Source organism: Protopterus annectens, chromosome 8.part0 (genome assembly GCF_019279795.1).
Source record: "Protopterus annectens isolate FY-2018-M chromosome 8.part0, PAN1.0, whole genome shotgun sequence".
NCBI classification, from domain to species: Eukaryota; Metazoa; Chordata; order Ceratodontiformes; family Protopteridae; genus Protopterus; species Protopterus annectens.
The window spans coordinates 45455208-45472293 of record NC_056741.1 but is presented as its reverse complement, the minus strand read 5'-3'; the positions used below and the strand labels follow the sequence as shown (position 1 = coordinate 45472293).

General features: G+C 44.3%; 1 long non-coding RNA gene across 1 annotated transcript in view; it reads right to left on the bottom strand.

Annotated features, from left to right (window-relative positions):
- LOC122808630 overlaps positions 1 to 17086 on the bottom strand; it is a 244281-nt gene that overhangs the window by 57581 nt on the left and 169614 nt on the right. The window lies entirely within an intron of this gene.

Below are 17086 nucleotides of genomic sequence, written 5' to 3'. Positions count from 1 at the left end.
CATTCTTGTTTCCTGATTGCAAATTCCCCTTCCTGTCCTTAACCCTAAAATCCTCCATTTGCTCTCTTGGGACTTTAGCACTTGTAGTAGAACCAAGTAAACAGGATAGTCAGGGAGCAGATGGAAGGAATACCGATCAAGTGGAAGGATATGGAGAAGGTGATCACAAATGACAGGTTGATGAAACCTAGGCCCAAGTTGGACTTGAGAAGATTCTACTTTATTAAGAGGGTAGTGAGTGGATCACTGGAATTAATTACCAGAAGCAAAGCCATCCGGTGCTGTCAAGTCACTTACCTATCCTACACCAAAGCCATGAACAGGTAAAACCATCAACAGAATTTACTAGGCAAGTAGAGAATGGAAGTAGATTCTGTATCATACACAAACGCATACAAATGTGCACCCCCCCACACACACACACACACAAACTCACACTCTCCTTGTAAGCTTATGGGTAATTTAGAGTTGCCAATCCACCTACAGTGAATCTTTGGGATGTGGGAAGAAACCAGAGTACATAGAAGAGAAAACCCATCTGAACACAGGAGGGACATGCACACTCTGCACAGAAGGCTCCTCCAGCCAAAAACAGAACCAGAGATCCTCCTGTTGAGAGATGACAATACTACCCACTGCACAGTGTGCTACATGCCAGAAGCAATAGCACAGTAAAAAAAAAAAAAAAAAAAGATTAATTTAAGTCAACATGGTGCATGTGAAGGAGGGCAGAGAGGGTGCATGGGTGATGGGTAGGTGGGAAACAACACATTTCCAGAGTTAGCAGCACAGCTTGGAGCAGTGTTCTAGACCTCTGGCCTTCTTCTGCTGTCATGTTTCATGGTCCTGCATGTTTATGTTAAGCTCCTGTCGTAAGTAAATGGAAATGGTATGGCACTCCACAGCCTTGAGTTAACAAGAATGTCACTAGGGCTTGAATACACTGGCCTTTCTTGGGACACTCAATATTGCTGAGGACAGACCGGCTGCATTTCTTTTTTCCAATCTCCCAGACTGTTAGCTGTGATTCTCAGATTAGAACTGCCCTGTCAGAGTTAGATGGACAGACATTTTGCAGGGACTTAAAAACAACAATAAAAGTCCGGATAGGGGAGAAAGGCATCTCTGCCCTGCAGGCCCAGAAGTCTGTACAGTGATGACTGCACAGAACGGAAGGACACCAGACTGCATCATCCACAGGCTGGAGCCTCTAGCATACTCTCGCGGAGCCAGGAAACCAGCCGTTAGCTTGCTCGGGCAACCAGATTAGCAAAGGACTACTGTGGATGTATTGTGTGTATTAGCAAAGAACTGCCGTGGATGTATTGTATACATTAGCGAAGGACTGCCACGGATGTCAGGTAAGTGTGTGTGTGTGTGTGTGTGTGTGTGTGTGTGTGTGTGTGTGTGTGTGTGTGTGTGTGTGTGTGTGTGTGTGTGTGTGTGTGCATAGAGAACACATGGTGGTGGGTAGAGAATACTGAGGCTTGAACCCTGTACCTTGGATGCAAGTGGCAAGGGCCTGAATTCCCTACCCACCACCATTTGTAAAAAAAATTGCAGATTTTTGCCTCATATTTGTTCTGTTCCTCATAAAATCTGTGTTTTCTGTATGTTTGTTTTTCCTTGTAAAGTCAGTAGTACAGTGGTGCACTGGTAGTATTGTTGCCTAACAGCTACAGATTCTCTAGTTTGATTCTTGGTCGGAGTGCCTTCTGTGTGGAGTCTACATGTCCTCCCATCTTACAAAGACATGTGTCTGGAGTATTTCTACCTTCTCTGCTGAAAATTGGCTTTGTTTCAAGTCAGACTTTCCTGGTTAACAAATGTTACATAACAATAACAGGCATTTGAATTTCAGACATCATATTCTTCAGAAAGTACATGGTAACAAAAAAACTTTTATTCTAGCAATTTTCTAAGTTTATAACATGGATATTTGAAGTTTGTCCCTATGTTTGGGACTGTATTCCCCCATTATTGGCTTCTTCCAGGTTTTTTTGTGCTAAGGTTGAGAGCTATGGTGAGAACTGAATTCACTGACTATGTTTGGGGGCTGTATTCCCCCATTACTGGCTTTGTCCACATGTTTTTTGCTAAGAGGTTGAGAGCTATGGTGAGAACTGAATTCACTGAATATGTTTGGGGGCTGTATTCCCCCATTATTGGCTTTGTTCAGGTGTTTTGTGCTAAGAGGTTGACAGCTATGGTGAGAACTGAATTCACTAAATGGTAGCCATTTAAGTTTCAGTCTTCCACTCTTTCACAAACTGATTTGACATAGTGGTATATATTGCTCTGACTGTTTTGCACAGGGTACCCTGGGTTCAAGACTAGGCAGTGAAATGTATGGTGGCAACACAGCATTTTATTCTAGCAACTTTTCAACATTATACAAGCAATGTTTAAAATGTGTCCCTGATTTTTGGGCTTTTGCCCCCCCCCCAATAAATTTTGGCTTTTTTCAGATTTCTTGTGCTGCAAAGTTCAGAGATACAGCTGAGTGTTGAGTAGATTTTACAAGGAGCTGAGAGCTGCAGGGGAACAAAAGTTTAGTGCTGCTTATGCTGAGTCTGCTTGCATTGTTAATAGCACAACAGGTAGTATAGTTGATTTTGATTCAGAAGGCTGTGGGTTACTCCCACAGTAGTTAGATGCATTGTTGATACTGTACTGCCTTGTAAAGGGGTGGATGCTGCAGTCCGTTTTGCCGAAGATACCTAGTAACTATGAACCTGTTATCAGTTTGCCATCCATTCCCTATTGCGATATTACTAGCTTATCATTTTTTTAATGCAACATAGGCAATTTATTCCTCAAGGGCAACAGGGACATTATTGATGAAACAATGATATATAAAGTTGTTTGCTAGCAGTAACCTCCTTCATTAGTTACAGCTTTCTTTAATGTGGAATTATTTAGATGACTTTTACTTCTTCAGAGATTGTGCATATTTACTGATACTGGTGGACTGTAGAAGTTTGAGTAGACTTTTTGATGGAAATATTCTGAATTGGGCAGTTGTGTCATTATTGGTGCATGCATTTTGTTTCATAGTTTACTGGAAAAATGTTCAAAACAATAAATTTAAAATGCCCTCTAACAACTGTACTGTATTGTACAAGGAATATAATTTAATACAGTCAGGAAGGTTTTGTGTTCAAGGGGCCTATGATTTGAAAACTGCCCAAAGTTAATCTTTATCTGCCACTGGCAAAATGTATTTTCTTTAAATGTGGGATCTAAAGTAGTTAACTTCATTTGTTCATCAACCTGTGGGTATCGGATCCAAATCGGATCCGAGCCGGCAGCTTTATTCAGCTAAGATCCGAGCTCCAAGCTCCTCCCCTTACCCATAACCCCCTGCCATCCCTCTCTGTACTCAGATCTCATTTGCCGTGGCTTATTCAAGCATCTAGAACGAGTTTCCAAGCGTAGGGCTTCGTGAGTTTATATCAAAATTTACATTTTGACCTAGTTTTTAGTTTAATCGATAGACGAGTGAGTGTTGTTTCCCCTTTTCTCTTAAATTACTAAACTTGTTAGTAATTTTTTTTCTATCTTTTAGTTAGTTTAGGCTTCCCCCCTTCCCCCCTCCCTTCATGTGTGTAAAGGTGTGTGTGCTGGTTGGGCCTATCTTTTGTTACCATGTCTGAGGCCCCGAAAGCAATTTTTTCCAAATGCACCGAGTGTGGCCATAAGCTATCCCCAGCGGATGGTCACACTCGGTGTGTTATCTGCCTTGGGGTTGACCATCTCTCCTCAGGCTGCACAATTTGTGCAGCCTTCAACCCCAGGGCTTTGAGGGACAGGAGGTCGAAGCTGATTCTGGTGGGACTTTTGCCCCCAGACTCAGCTTCGTCCTCTTCTTATAGGTTCATAGGTTCATACTAGGCTATCTGCCCAAGGGCATTTATAAGCCTAGCCCAGAGTTTTGTGGCTTTCACCACCCCTTTAGTTTGAAGGATACTATGCCCATTATTTTGCTGTGCCTCTGTCAAGCAGTGACACTGAGGTAATCCCAGGGGCACACCTGCGATCTCCCATCCATTGGTCAAGATTTCTCTTGAACAAAGCTAGCGAGGTGCTCTGCCTCACGTGTACCGGGATTTTGTTCCACAGCATAGGGAGTCTCTGGGTGATGAATCTTTCCCTCCAGCACATCCTATTAATAACCGTGTTAAGGTTTAAGTCTCTTGCCCTTGTAGTTCTGATGGATTTAGATTTTTTGAGGTGAAGCATGTTCATCAATTCCGGGTTGGACATGGCCTTGTATGTCAGGCACAGGTCACCTCTGAGCAGATGGTAAGCGACTGAATAGAGCTGGAGTTCCTTCAGTCGGGCAGCATAAGACATATTTTTGAGACCCTTTATCCTTTTGGTGAGGAACTTTTGGGGCCTTTCCAATTGCTGCAGGTGTCGGGTCAGATACATTCCGAATGGGGCATTGTACTCAATCATTGGTCTGATGAGTGATGAGTACAGGGGAATGATGACCTCCCTTGATCTAGATGTGAATCCCTTCATGATCAGGTGGGCAATGTAGAAGGTCTTCCTAACTACTTTGGCAACTTGAGTGTCAAACGAAAGGTTACTGTCAACCTGGGTCCCCAGATCCCTGATAACCTCTTCTGTGCTTAGTGGATTGCCACCTATATGGTAGCTAGGGGTAACCTTGTTTTTCCCGAAGGGTATGACTATGCATTTTTTGGCGTTTAACTTTAGGCCATGGCTCTGGCACCAGTTATCCATTTCTATAAGACCCTTCTGAAGGATATCTGTGTCAGATGTGTTCTCCCTCGGCTGCACCGGCTGTGACCGCGGTGGTCCCACCTTCCATCCCTGCTCTCCTGGCCGGGACTCACCCTCCCACCTTGGCTCAGGAGGAGAGGGAATCTAGGAGGGAGAAAAGGAGAGAGAAATGCCACAAGCGGCGGGCCGAATCTTCCTGCTCGGCTCCGCCGGCTAAACAGATAGCCTCTCCTAGGATGTCTGGGCCTTCTTCTTCCCGGCTTCATTCACCTCGTTTTTCCCCAGAGCCAGAGGAGGAGACCCGGTCACCTTCGAGGTCATCGAGGCAGCACTCCAGGCCAACCTCGGTGGCCTCATCTAGATCTACTTGAAGTTTGTCTGATGCAGATATGGTCCGGATGATGTGTAGGTTTCTCCAGGCCCAACTGCGGATGGGAGTGCTCCTGCCCCCCCCCCCTCCAGGGGGGGCTCAACCCCATTTTTCGCCCAGATTGCTCCATCTCCGACTCACTTACGGGGTTCGGAGCCGTTGAATCCAGGTAGCATCGGAGCCGGGGGAGGCGTGGCGCCGATAGTACACCCTACTTCGGCTCCGACTGCACCCTTAAGTTTGTCGGTCCCTTTTTGGATCCGAGCTCTCGGAGCCGTGAGCTGAGCTTCGGATCCAGAGGTGTCAGTGTGTCTTCAGCTCCATCGCGATCGGAGCATACTGGCCCTTCGGATCCGATTGCATCGGCGCCAGCTCCGGTCCACACCTCAGATCCGAGGGGACTGCTCTCAGGTCCCAGAGAGAGCAGTTCCCCTTCGGCATTCGATGTTGTGGAGAGGGTCTTGGTCGAGGGATTCGAGACCCAGGTTCCTGCTATAGTTCCACCCTCCACTCCCTCTCAGACGGGCCTAACTCCCATCATCCGGCCCCAGGGACATCCTGCACCTACGTCCTAGATGGTTCCCTTAGAGGAACAGGATGTGGTTGGTGAGGCATCTTTGGACAGCCCCCCCCCCCGAGGAGGTTCCTCACAAACGTAAGTGCAAGAGGAGGCAATTGGACTCACCCGAGTCCCTGACAGAGGACACAGACTTAGAGGAAGGGGGTAGGTTCCCCAAGGTCACCCCCCCGAGGACGTCTTCTTTGGAGACATTATGGAAATGCTTCATATTAGAGGGGGGTGGTCAGCCCAAAAACCTTCCTCCAATAAGTCTGTGTTTCTGGAGGCGTTTGATGCAGGCCCATCTACCTCTTGGGTGTCCCCCCCTGCTGATTCCCTGGTAGATCTGATCACTACCAGGGCATGGAAGGAACCAGACACTGTGGAGCCCATACCAAATAGACCAGACAAAGTCCCCAGCCCACCCACAGATAGGATGGTTTGGAGCAAGGGTGCTCCAGTAGATGCCATGTTGGTGGCGGCTGCCACCAAGAAGGAACTAGCCCAGGAGAGTTTCTCGGTCCACCCTCCCGACAAGGAGTCTCGGACAATGGACTGCCTAGGGAAGCGGATGTTCACTTCAGCTACCTTCTCCGTAAGGTCACTGAACTATATGGCACACGTGATACGACTCCAGCGGGATCTCATCAAGGAATACGCCGGGTCGCCCCCAGAGTCCATGTCGGCCGAGGATAAGAAAACATTCTCAGCTCGAATGGTGACTCTTAAGTCCATTTCGAACACTTCTATGCAGCTTTTTTCCCATGCTACGGATGGAGCCGCTAAAGCTAGTGGAGCGGACACTGTCTTGTGACTGCATGCTTGGCTCCATCTCTGCGACTTTGCGGAACCCTTCAAGGCGTCCTTCGCAAATGCCCCTTTTGACGGCTCTTTACTGTTTGGCAAGACAATCCGAGACACACTGGTCCAGAGCGAGAAAGATGGGAAGACGTTGTCTGCCATCGGGATCTGCTTCTCGGCTCCCCAGAGGTCCCTCTCCAGGAACCAAAGGGGACAAAAGAAGATGTGGTTCCGGAAATCTCAACAGTCTCATTTCGCTCCGGACCCCTCGTCCTTCAGAGGCAGAGGAGGACAGGGTGGATGCCGGCCCAGAGGCAGAGGGGGACCGAAGAATTTTGGGTCGAGAGAACCCTTTTTAGATCGGCCCGCGCAGCAGCCCTGAGGGGTTACCCGACTGCTCCACTCTGGAGGCAGTCAGTGGCCATTTCTCGAGGCACCTTGCAGTTTGGGAGTCCATTACAACGGATCGCTGGGTGCTTCGAATCATATCCAGAGGTTACACTATCCCCTTTCTGAATCTCCCTCTCAGACCCCGGAGCCTCCCTGATGTCCCACCCAATCAAAGGGAGGCAGCAGCCACAGAAATAAAGCAGCTGCTAGAAAAAAAGAGTAATCCAGCCCATCCCCCAAGATCAAGCCGGATCAGGCTTTTACTCCAGGTTCTTTCTGGTGCCAAAAAAGATGGGGGACTTAAGACCAATCCTTGACCTGTCCACTCTAAACCTGTCAGTTGCCATAGAAAAGTTCCGGATGATCACCATTCAATCCATTCTCTCACTCCTGCAGGAAAACGACTGGATGTGCTCTATAGACCTCAAGGATGCGTACTACCACATTTTGATGGACAGACAATCCAGAAGGTTTCTCCATTTCTGGCTGGGAGCCAGCCACTATCAGTTCAGGGTCCTCCCCTTTGGTCTCACCACAGCTCCCAGGGTGTTCACCAAAGTTATGGTAGTTGTAGTGGCCCATCTGAGGCTTCAGGGAATACAGGTCTTTCCGTACCTAGACGACTGGCTCCTAACCGCCCCCACCAGGCATCTACTAAGTTCAGCCAGGAATTACTTCCTTCACTTGGCCTCTCATCTGGGAATCTCAATCAATCTCAAGAAATCCTCCCTTCAACCAACTCAAATTTTGGATTTCATAGGGGCCAGGTTAGACACAAACCTGTTGAGGGTCTTCCTAACTCCGAACAGGCTTCGAATTTTGACACTCCATGTGCTGGCCCTCCTACAATCCCCGGCTCCTCCAGCGGAATTGGTCCTGAGGGTGCTAGGTTCCATGGCTGTGGCCAGTCTGTCACCTCTAGCTTGTCTAAACATGAGGGTCCTACAATGGACCTTGCAGGTTCAATGGTCCATCCTGCAACATCCGCTAAGTGCATCTATCCCCCTCAGCAAGGTTTGCAGGAAGTCCCTACTCTGGTGGATCCAGTCCTCAGATCTCTGGGAAGGGCACCCCTTCTCAATGTCCCCACCCCAAGCCACGGTGACCACGGATGCTTCTCGCCTCGGGTGGGGGGCACTGCATGGGCAGAACCATCCAAGGCACGAGGACCCACTCGGAGACCTTGCTGCACATCAATGTCCTAGAGATGAGGGTGGTGCTTTTAGCGTTGCAAGCACTCCAGGCCCTTCTTCCCTTAGGGACAATTGCAATTCAAATAGACATGTCAGTAGTCTAGTATATCAACAAACAGGGGGGAACCAGATCCTATCCGCTTTGTCGAGAGGCCATGAGAATTTGGGAATGGGCGATCGCCACCAACCGCTTTCTCATAGCAACGCACATCCCGGGTCAGTCAAACATTTTGGCAGACAGGCTGAGTCGAACCATCCTCTCACCATATGAGTTGTCTCTGAACCCGAGAGTAGTGAAGCAAATCTTCCTCAAGTGGGGTCAACCTTGCTGCGATCTCTTTGCGTTGCCTTCGAACGCAAAGTGCGAGTACTTCGCTCTACTTCCCCTACCAGGGGAATCCCCCAGAGATGCTCTAGTGCATGTTTGGCCATCGGTCTACTTTATGCTTATCCACCTCTTCCTCTGATGGTAAAATTCTTGCAGAAAGCTCATCGGTTGGGGAGCAGAGTGATCCTCATAGCCCCATTCTGGCCTCGTCAAACGTGGTTCCCTTGCCTATGGTCTCATCTAGTGAATCCTCCATGGATTTTGAATCCCACTCCAGATCTGATATCTCACCCCCTAGGGTTGACAACCCCAAACCTGGACAATCTCAAGCTCGCAGCTTGGTTGATCCAGTTCCAATAATAGCTAGGACTCTCGGCATCTCCTCTTCTGTTAAGGCTATTTTAGTAGCCGCTCATAAACCTTCTACTAGGAAGGTCTATAAGAGCAAATGGAAACGTTTTTCGATCTGGGCGGAACATAGAAATTTGGATCCCTTTACAGCCCCGATACCAGCTGTATTAGATTTTTTGTCATATTTATTTGACCAAGGTGCCAGCTCCTCTACGGTCAAAGACCAATTAGCAGCGATTTCCCACTTTCATGTGGGAAGTGATCTCGGTCCTTTAGCTTCTTCTAAGATCTGCAAGACTTTCTTAAAATGTACTTTCTTGTTAAGGCCTCCTGTTAAGGATGCAGTCCCTCTGTGGGATTTAACCCTTGTTCTCCAGGCTCTTACTGGCCCTCCTTTTGAACCTGCAGCTTCGGTGGATCTAAAATATTAATCTTGGAAAACGGCCTTTCTCATTGCTATCACTTCGGCTAGAAGGGTTTTGGAGCTTCAAGCCCTTTGTGCCAAACCTCCATACCTGGTCTTTCATAAAGACAGAGTTTCCCTCAGGACCAATCCCTCCTTTTTGCCTAAAGTTGCCTCTGAGTCCAACATTAATCAATCTATCAATTTACCGTTTTTTTTCCCAAATTATCATAACAAAGGTGAATACAAATTACATTCTTTGGACGTGCACAGACAATTCAGGTTCTACTTACACAGGACTGCTGAACATAGGAAATCTGAGCAACTCCTTGTATCCTTTGCTAAACCCTTTTTGGGTAAACCTGTGTCAAAAGCTACATTGTCCAGATGGATTTCCCAATGTATATTTCTCGCATATAAGAGTTCTGGCCGACCTGAACCTGTCGAAGTTCACGCTCATTCTACTCGATCAATTTCTACTTCTGCTGCTTTTTGGTCCAGAGTGTCCTTGGATGACATTTGTTCAGCAGCCACTTGGGCTTCATCCCATACTTTTATTACCCATTACAAGTTGGATATAATTTCCAGAGGGAGGGTGTCCTTTGGCTCTGCAGTGCTCCAGAATATTCTTCCATGAGGACCTCCCAAGTTTTTGGTAGCTGGGGACTCTGTCCCACAGGTTGATGAACAAATGAAGTTAACTACTTCAGATAAAGAAGTTATGTACTCACCATAACGTTCCATCTGAGTAGGTAACTTCATTTGTCAGCAACCAACCCTCCGTCTGTCCCCCTAACCTGTAGTTCATCCTTTTAGGATCTTTGTGCTTCCTTTTCCGGATGACATCAGGTTAGGATGTTTAGCTGATCCTTTGTTTTGTAGTATTCTATGATACTATAGCAAACTCGATCTGAGGACAGGGAAGGATGGCAGGGGGTTATGGGTAAGGGGGAAGAGCTTGGAGCTCGGATCTTAGCTAAATAAAGCTGCTGGCTCAGATCCGATTCAGATCAGATACCCACAGATTGCTGACAAATGAAGTTACCTACTCAGATGGAACGTTATGGTGAGTACATAACTTCTTTTTTCACTGCTGTTTCAAGGGCAGACAAGTTTCAATGCCAAGTCTATTTTCATTGTGAGACTGCATTGTTTTGTTTAGCAGATATCTATTAGGGTTTGTGCTGTAAAATGCAAAATAAAACTTTCAAATGAAATCCATATCATTGCAGAAGTAAAGCAGCATGCACATTACAGTGTTTATGGTAAATGGGGCGAAATAACCAAGGAATGGGACATTGGAATGGCTGCAGGAGGAGGCTCCATTCGACCATGAGATTGTGAGGGGTGAAAGGCAGCAAACTCAGACAGCCCCGGCTGAACTATACATCTCACCTGTCCAGATTTTTGAAGAATGGATAGATTTTTGCTTCTTATTTTTGGTTTGTTCCTCATAAAATTTGTGGTTTTCTGGCAAATCATTTAGGAATGAAGTCACTAAATAATGACAGACATTGAGTTTCAGACGTCATAACCTTCAGAAAAATGCATGCTAAAGCAAGACCTGTTATTCTATCAACTGTCTTAAGCTTATACAAGAGCAGTTTTTAGTACTGTTTGTATGTTCCCCCAATATATTTGGCCTTGTCCAGATTTCCTGCATTAAGAGGTTGAGAGGTATGTGCAAATAAATCGATTTATAGAATTAGGAATATCCAAACCTCTCAACTGTCCTCAATTTTGGCTCAAAATGTTGCTCACCCCTAATAATCCCTCCGCAAAATGGCAATTTTGGAAGAAAAGGTGGCGGGTATACAATTATAAATAACTGTAATGATCAGAGTTATAATTTGCTTTTATTTCAGAAATGCATATAGATGCTCTTATTTTGTCAGCTGCTCAAATTAACAGTAATGGATATTAAAATGGTGTCCCTTTTTTGACAGGTTCCCAGCTGTATTGTGTGACAATTTTATATTTTTGGTCTATTTTTCATAAAATTGTGGTTTTCTGGCAAATTAGTTGCAAATCATTAAAGGCTGAAGTTAGAAAATAATGACAGACATTTGAGTTTCAGATTTCATACCCTTCAGAAAATTCATACTAATGCAAGACCTATTCTATTATTTTTCTAAGTTTATAAGAGCAATATTTAAAAAATGTCCTTATTTTTGGGCCTGTGTCCCACTTCTATGTATGGCTTTGTCCAGATTTCTTGCTCTGAGGTTGAGAGGTATGAGTGTCAGAGCCATCGCCGTCAGCCATAGACATTTCAAATTGTGACATACTTGTTGCACCCCACTCCCCATTGTAGTGGCACTGGATGTGTCCAAGCAAGGCAATGAGCAGTTATGCAGTGTAAGTGTGCAGAGTATTCCCCCATCCAAGGCAGACCACAAGTATGACCGTGGCTTTTCATCTGTCCTTGATCTGGCAGAATGTTCTGGTTTTCTCTCATATTTTTATACTGTTGATTTAGGCTTCTTATTATTCAGAAAATGCATGCTGTCACAGTGCCCTGTTGCTCTGTGTTTAAGTAGCAATGCTTTAATGGCCATCAGGTAAGCTTGTTGGAGATTGTAAGATGCAAGTAAGCTTTAATAAGCATACTGTTAAAGAATTACCAACCTTATAGAGTCATAGCTTAATACTAGGCTAACTGCCCTCATGGGCCATTTTAAGCCTAGCCAATTACCCCATATGAGAATCAAACCCTGCACCTTGTACTTCTAAGGTAAGCACCTTAATCATTACACCAATCTGCCACCTCTTGAAAGCCTTTTCATTATTGCCATGCAGAGAATATTTACATAACTAGATAACGTATAAGCCTTAGGTACTGAAATGCATATGACAATATTTGTAATAAAGGACAGGATTACAGTATTTTCAGAAGCTCATTACATTTGTTGGAGACTTGCAGTCGTCTTTCAGGCTTTACCCGTAAACTAAACAGAATGCCAATCTATCAAGTGTAGTCCATAGCTTGTGCAGTAATCCTTTAAGCAATTTATCTTGAGCTTGTTTCTTGTTTGCTGATCATTTTTTACTTTGATCATGTCTTCCCAAGAAACAAGGAGATAGTTGTCAGGCAGCAGGTCTTTTTTGGATAGGAAACATTTTTACAAGTGGGGGGTATCACAGCGATTGCTACTTTCAGGATGTTACTTGGTAATTTTATAAAGCTGAATATAAATTATAATTACAACTGCAGTGCAAGGAGAAGTGGCTCGAGTTGAGTGCTGCTTGTTTTTTTTTATACTTTATTTTGACTGGCATTCTAGTAATGTATTTAAAAAATAATTTATTTTTTCATGCCTCACAACCTTTGTGTTTTCATCTATATATTAAGTAAGCTGTCATGTAGCCAATGCATTGAAATATTTTTTCTTCTACACTTCATTTTGTCTTGATTGGACTCTTATAATGATGGCTTGGCACCCAGGGCAGCATATTTAAAGTTCCAGTTGTTGTGGTTTTCAGCATAGCTCCACCTCTTTCTAGTTGACCACACCCCATCCCATTGTCCTCACCCATTCATCTGGCTCCTGCAGCCCCCCTTTAATTTGAAGTCACCAGCCGCCACTGAAGTTAGGTAAATTTTATTCTAAATCAGCTTGACTTTTATTGGTTTGTAGCTTTACTTATCATTGCCATACAGTGTTTCAAAACCTTATCTGGCACTGCCAAAGAATATGACAACGGGGATGATGGACATCTTTGGCTTTACCATTTAGAGTGCTGGGCATAGCGTAGAACAGGAAAGTGCTGCCTTTCCAGACAAATGCATAAAAACAATTTGCTCTATTTAGTTCATGTTATGACATCACTGCCTGCTTTTGTGAAAGAATTTAGCAATAACTCATGTTTGGGTGTAGGCAAATCCAGTATTACCCACATCCAAATGTGTATTACTATTATCCAGTGCTGTTATTTAAAAAAAGAAATTTCATATATTTTTGAAATAGTAGCATTGTATTTGAGAACTTTTTCTGTTGTGTCTCTTGTTGCTGTCTTGATTGGATTCCTACTGTACTGTCCATGTGTAGGTCATATACAGCTAACTCTTTTTTTTTATTTAGCCTTTCTGACCTGGTTATTTTTATTAGATTAGTACATCTTTTCAGGAAACAAGCAGAAATTTGGCCAGGGCAGTGGGGAACTTCCCCTACTCTTTTTGATATGTGCTGTGGGATCTTTTCCATCCACCTGAGCTTCTACCAGCTCATGTAGATGGGACCACAGTTTAACATCTCATCCGAAGGACAGCACACTCAGGCGTGCAGTAACCCCTCTAATTTTGCACTACAGTGTCAGAAAACCAATGACCTGCAATGTCAGTGATCCAATCAACTGGAGTGGGAAGAGAACCCACAGCATTCAGGTTTTCTAGCACCAAAGTGGTATCTGTTAAGCCACTGACACTTGCACAGTATATTAGCGTGAGTGTTCCTTTTGCTATTGCAAAACTAAAACAAAGTCTACATTAAAATATTACCTCCACACATTTTACCCACATTGCTTTTAAGTGCGTTTGCAATATTTTTTTAATATATATTTTCTGTTTTATTTGTGCAGTGATATCATTCACAATGGGAATGACAGGGTGCAGCTTAGAGCAGAAGGCTCAGTAAAACAAGTGATTTCAGCAGGTTTAGTAGCTTTTACTGGACTGTCACTGTGTGGCTGGTAAAAGGTTTTCTGTGAATAATGCTCAATTTACAATGGCAATATATCCAATGAGCATGCAAGTTTTTGAACATATATGACCTTCCATTGTATAATTAAATAAGTACTACTTCATTCACAGACACTGAGGTTGACACACACACACACACACACACACACACACACACACACACACACACACACACACACATGCGTGCAACACAGACACACACAAACATTCATTCATGCATACATACATATATAGTAGCAAACACCTACAAAGTAAATTTTCTATGCAGAATGGTTCATAAAACTGTACCCTGTAAAGCAGTAAATAAAGAGTAAATGCTGACAAGCTTAGAGAGGCTAGTGCTGTGTTGAATGGCAATACCTATAGATTTATTAGAATTCAGTACTGTGTAAACATTAAAGTTATTAGAATTCAGTACTGTGTAAACATTAAAGTTAGTAGAATTTAGTACTGTGTAAACATTAAAGTTAGTAGAATTCAGTACTGTGTAAACATTAAAGTTAGTAGAATTCAGTACTGTGTAAACATTAAAGTTAGTAGAATTCAGTACTGTGTAAACATAGAATTCAGTACTGTGTAAACATTAAAGTTAGTAGAATTCAGTACTGTATAAACATTAAAGTTAGTAGAATTCAGTACTGTGTAAACATAGAATTCAGTACTGTGTAAACATTAAAGTTAGTAGAATTCAGTACTGTGTAAACATAGAATTTAGTACTGTGGAAACATTAAAGTTAGTAGAATTCAGTACTGTGTAAACATTAAAGTTAGTAGAATTTAGTACTGTGTAAACATTAAAGTTAGTAGAATTCAGTACTGTGTAAACATTAAAGTTAGTAGAATTCAGTACTGTGTAAACAAAGAATTCAGTACTGTGTAAACATTAAAGTTAGTAGAATTCAGTACTGTATAAACATTAAAGTTAGTAGAATTCAGTACTGTGTAAACATAGAATTCAGTACTGTGTAAACATTAAAGTTAGTAGAATTCAGTACTGTATAAACATTAAAGTTAGTAGAATTCAGTACTGTGTAAACATAGAATTCAGTACTGTGTAAACATTAAAGTTAGTAGAATTCAGTACTGTGTAAACATAGAATTTAGTACTGTGGAAACATTAAAGTTAGTAGAATTCAGTACTGTGTAAACATTAAAGTTAGTAGAATTCAGTACTGTGTAAACATTAAAGTTAGTAGAATTTAGTACTGTTTAGCATACTCTGCCACAATAAAGCACACTTAATAGCCCCAACACACTACCCCCTTGTAGCTCATCAATCAAAAGACTGGACAGCATGGATATGCAATCTCCTAACAGCTCTGTAGCCAGCTTGGAAGACAGGGCATCTTGAGACAATGTAGTAATTGTATCATGTTTACTGACAACCACTTAATCCTTAAAGAAACAGACACAGTATGTAAGAAGTGTACTTACATAACGGCATGGGAGGCAAAAAGTTTACATACAAGCGCACATCAGGTTGTCGAAACTACACACACACACACACACACACACACACACACACACACACACACACACACACACACACACACACAACACACACACACACACACACACACACACACACACACACTAATGTACGCTGAGGCACTTAAAAGGACACTCGTTGGCAGCCTGTCTCAGCAAGCCCAAAGGCACTCAGAAAAAGCAACAGCTAACACCCACATATAGTCACTCTCAATGAAGTCCCAAACACTAAGCCCCTAAGGCAAGCAAACACACTTCCCAAGTCTCGCAACATTTGGGACTCTATTCTAAGACATACTGATACCCTTGAAACTAGGCTGAACACGGAGAAGATAAAAGTAGTTGCTTACCTAGAGCCAAAATCTGCCAAGTCATGTACTCACTCAAGTCATTACACCACAGGTACCAGTATGATTCCATCATAGGTGATCATTGTAGGTGTAAATGACTTGAGATGCACCTCCCTGGACTATATGAAGATAGACATTATGGAGCTCTCAGACTTTATATTCAGGCTAGTATTAGCCTAGTACTGAGCAGGATGTTACTATGATGCCACAACGTGAGCAAAAATGATTGATTTCAACAACTGACTGTCTTTCTGGTGCCATTCTAAGGGGATGCAATATTTGTCAGCTTGGGAGGACATGGCTAACAGACCATGTTGCTTTGCCAGGGGTGGTATGCACTTGGGAGGACATGGCTAACAGACCATGTTGCTTTGCCAGGGGTGGTCTGCACTTGGGAGGACATGGCTAACAGACCATGTTGCTTTGCCAGGGGTGGTACGCACTTGGGAGGACATGGCTAACAGACCATGTTGCTTTGCCAGGGGAGACCATGCTGCTTTGCCAGGGGTGGTCTGGGAGGACATGGCTAACAGACCATGTTGCTTTGCCAGGGTGGTCTGCACTTGGGAGGACATGGCTAACAGACCATGTTGCTTTGCCAGGGGTGGTATGCACTTGGGAGGACATGGCTAACAGACCATGTTGCTTTGCCAGGGGTGGTACGCACTTGGGAGGACATGGCTAACAGACCATGTTGCTTTGCCAGGGGTGGTATGCACTTGGGAGGACATGGCTAACAGACCATGTTGCTTTGCCAGGGGTGGTATGCACTTGGGAGGACATGGCTAACAGACCATGTTGCTTTGCCAGGGGTGGTACGCACTTGGGAGGACATGGCTAACAGACCATGTTGCTTTGCCAGGGTGGTACGCACGTGGGAGGACATGGCTAACAGACCATGTTGCTTTGCCAGGGGTGGTCTGCACTTGGGAGGACATGGCTAACAGACCATGTTGCTTTGCCAGGGGTGGTACGCACTTGGGAGGACATGGCTAACAGACCATGTTGCTTTGCCAGGGGTGGTCTGCACTTGGGAGGACATGGCTAACAGACCATGTTGCTTTGCCAGGGGTGGTCTGCACTTGGGAGGACATGGCTAACAGACCATGTTGCTTTGCCAGGGGTGGTATGCACTTGGGAGGACATGGCTAACAGACCATGTTGCTTTGCCAGGGGGGAGGACATGGCTAACAGACCATGTTGCTTTGCCAGGGGTGGTACGCACTTGGGAGGACATGGCTAACAGACCATGCTGCTTTGCCAGGGGTGGTATGCACTTGTCCCCTTTAGGCTTTTGATTACTGGCTAAAATTTTATCCAACTCTATAGTGCCTTTCTTGGGCAATGCTACATTGAAAACCTACTGACATAGCAAAATCACTTTAAGTGAACCTGAAGATAT